This window comes from Rosa chinensis, chromosome 3 (assembly GCF_002994745.2).
Source record: "Rosa chinensis cultivar Old Blush chromosome 3, RchiOBHm-V2, whole genome shotgun sequence".
Lineage (NCBI taxonomy): Eukaryota > Viridiplantae > Streptophyta > Magnoliopsida > Rosales > Rosaceae > Rosa > Rosa chinensis.
In genome coordinates this window covers 40,592,045-40,595,917 of record NC_037090.1, presented here as the reverse complement: position 1 = coordinate 40,595,917, position 3,873 = coordinate 40,592,045, and the positions used below count along the sequence as shown (strand labels likewise).

Genomic DNA, 3,873 nt, shown 5'->3' with positions numbered 1-3,873 from the left:
AATACTACAGTAATTGCATTTAGCGCTCTCTCTTTAACACAAGTCTGAACCTTCTTACCATCCTTTACCTCGAATAGCGGATTCTCAATCTTCTTGAAGTGCAAGCACGCCTAGGATCTTCCAACATGTTTTTCTTCTTGAGTTTCTGCATCTCCAGCATCTTCAGCAGGACCAGCACGTTTTTCTTTCCCTCTCCAACACGCTTTCTCTTCTAGGCCTTGAAGGTTTTGGGAAGTGTTTAAACCCTCGATGCATCATTTGGTATTGGAACAACAATTGGAATAAGAATCGGATGACAAAATTTGGGATGAATTTTGCATTGATGCCATGAACTGGGGAATGAATTGAGTTTTCGGAACAAGGGTTTTCAAATTTCAAAATGAGATCAATGAATTGGGGAAGAGACTCGAACAAGGGTTTTCAAATTTCAGAACGAAATCAATGAACAAGGGTTTTCACATTTCACCGATTTCTCTATTTCAGAATGAGAGCCAAGTGTTTCGATTGAGAGAGAGAGAGAGAGAGAGAGAGAGAGAGGCTTGAGAGTGTGAGTCTATGAGAGGCCAAAGGCCAAATGAATTAGGTTTCAATCGGGAAAATGGGAAATTGGGAAATTGGGATTAAAATTAGGTTTTAGAGTTTTATTTTAGTTAAAATATAATATATATATATATATCTATTTTATATGAAAGCCAATAGAAGACTGACATGTGGTATAAGAAGAAAAATAGGGTCGATTCGGGTAGACCGATTCAGAGTTAAACTAAACCTGAGACCGAACTGATAAACATATAATCGGGTCGCGTTTTGCACTGAACGTAAAATTTCAGAAGTAAAACTGAACCGAATTGGGCTTTTTCTGTCGGTTCGAGTCAGGTCCTCGATATTTCAGGTCTTGACGCACAGGCCTAATTCAATGATTCAAACCTTAAACATTCTTAGCGGCAAATCGAAAAAAAACCTTGAGAAAACTTATGAGCTCTTCATAATTTGCTGGGTAAGAGTTCGTTTTGGGAGTGTAATGAGTCAGGACAGCTAAAGATTAGAGGCTAAAATGAGTCGAGAATATTCGGTCGTGACCTTACAACACCAAAACAACATCGTTTTGGTACTTTGAAAAAAAAAATTAATAAAAAAAAAATTCTTGAGCGTTTGCAAGACGCCTTCCTATGTGTCTTGTGCAGCGCCTTACATGCCTCTCAGCCTAAGCAGCGAAACACACTCATTTTTATAGCACTTTCACGCTTATAAAGCCTCAGGCACGCCTCGGGGCGAGCTTTTTAGAACATTGATATCTGCTCCATGCCTCAATCTTCTTGAAAAGTAAGGAATAAAAAAAAAAAAAAAAAAAAAGAAGCCTTTTTAGTTTTTACAGATATATATATATATATATATATATATATATATATATATATATATCTGTGTGTGTATTGTTTGTTTTTGTTTTGATATTCTTCGGCAAATTCCTTTCCAGAACTGCATCTCTAGGGCTGTAGTGAGAGTAGTGAGTATGAGCAGAACAAAGCGACACCGTGATTACCCACCTGCTTCCTCTCCTTGTCGAAACCCTAATCAACCCGAACCCGAACCCGAACCCGCGAAGAAGCACCACCAATCCGACCCTACCTTTCCCTCATACCTGGACACTCCCAATCCCTTACCTCCCAAAATCAAACTGCTGTGTGCAATTGTGGCCGAAATCCACGGTCTCTCCGTCGAAGAAACTTTGAACGACACTGGTATTCGAGTGACCCAGCAAGACGTTGAAGAGGTCCTCAAGCTCTCCTACGCCTTCCCGGGCCCTGCCTTCAAGTTCTTTCAGTGGTCCGGTCGTCAGCTCAATGAAGGCCACAGCCCATATTCGTGGAATCTGGTTGTTGATCTCTTGGGCAAGAATTGCTTATTTGATCCCATGTGGGACGCCATCAAGTCAATGAAGCAAGAAAGGTTACTCTCTTTGGCCACTTTTGCTTCTGTGTTTAGTAGTTATGTAGTTGCCCATCGCACTCCCGAGGCTCTTATGACATTTGAGGTTATGGACCAATATGGTGTTCCTACAGATATTGTAGCATTGAATTCTCTTTTGAGTGCAATTTGTAGAGATGGCAAGACGACCGATGCCCTTGATTTTTACTACATTGCTAAGGACAAGATCAGGCCGGACCCCGATACTTACGCCATCTTGTTGGAGGGGTGGGAGAGTGAAGGGAATGTAGCCTCTGCTACCAAGGTTTTGGATGAGATGGTGAGTCACATTGGTTGGGATCCAACCAATGTGCCTGCCTACGATTCATATCTGAACACTTTGCTTAACGGGCCTAATGGGATTCGCGAGGCGCTGGACTTCTTTGAGACCTTGAAAGCTAAGAGGTGTTATCCAGGGGTCAAGTTTTTCAGGCTTGCGCTTGATGAGTGTGTCAAGAAAGGTGATCCTAGGGGGCTGAGGCTCTTTGGGAGGCAATGGTAGGCAGACTTGGTTTGCAACCTGACACCAATATGTATAATTTGATGATTTCTTTGCATTGCCATGGAAACAATATTAATGTAGCAAAAAGGATGCTGGATGAGATGGTCTACAATGGGACATTTCCAAATTCGCAAACATATAACATGTTGTTTAAGATGCTCATTAAGAATAGGAAGTTACAGGAGGCTGCGGTTTTGTTTACTGAGATGATTAAAAATGAGTGTGTTCTGGACCAGGATAATTGTATTGCTGCAGTCAGGATATACTTGGATTTGGGGGACCCTTATTTTGCTATAAAAGTCTGGAAGTTTATGATAGAAAATTACCGTTCTGGCTTGGAGGATACTGGGAATTTGTTGGTTCTAGGACTTCGCAATCTGAACAGAGTCCCAGAAGCAGTCAAGTATGCAGAGGATATGATGCTAAGAGGAATCAAGTTGAGTTCTTCTTCAATGTCAAAACTCAAAGACAGCCTTGTCCAAGCAAAGAAGCAATACATGTATGATGAACTTTTGAGAAAGTCGAAAGCTCAGCAGCTAGGTTAAAAGTATTTGGAATTATCTGTGCTTGTTACACTGTTTATAGTAATATCTTGTCCTTCCCGTGTATAAGTTGCACATTATAATCTCTCCGCTGTGAAAAATGAACTTGCCTAGTGTCATACAGCTGGCTGCTATATAGTTGTATTCCTTTTTTGTATTCTGTCCATGCTGTGGAAAATGATAGATGTTCTTTAACATGCATTTGACTAGAAGATAACAATTCTCTCTTCTGAATACAGTTATCAGTTTAGCCCTCTGAGCTTTAGGTCTGTACATCTCATTCTTGCTGTTAAGATCTGTTATACTGTAGGCATGGAAGTCTTTGAATTGTTATAATGTGTGGAAATCAATCCATCTAAACTTTATCTGTCCCGATATAATGTGTGTATTTTTTTTATTGTGCAGTTTAGAAACAGAACTCCTAACTTTGATGGGTTGTTGAAATTTGTATGATGGCATGTGTGCAGCTGCTTCCAGTGTCAATAAACTTTTTCTGCAGTGTCCTATTTTTCCCCATGTTCCACCTTGACTTTGAATGTAGAAAGTTGTTAAAATTATGTCAGATGTTGGTTGCCGTTATAATATTGATGGGAATTGAAAATTTTCTCCGAGTTTCTAGCATGTTTGTCATCTCAAGAGCTTCCTTTCATGTGGTGGTTGATCACAAGATGTTCTATCTATGTTATATGGTAAAGTGCATTTCTTCAATTTTGATCTGTGTATAGACATTGTCTAATTGATTACAAACTGCTTTATTTAAGTTGTAGGAACTGCTAGGGTTAATGATTTGTTTATAAGACATAACAATATGCCAAAGTACTTGCTTTGGGTTAAGATCAGCAGCAGGCAGCAGCTTTTCTTATA

At 39.8% G+C, this 3,873-nt stretch overlaps 1 pseudogene; it reads left to right on the top strand.

Moving 5' to 3' along the window:
- Nucleotides 1-1,421: 1,421 nt before the first annotated feature.
- Nucleotides 1,422-3,263, top strand: LOC112191351 (annotated as a pseudogene).
- Nucleotides 3,264-3,873: the final 610 nt, after the last annotated feature.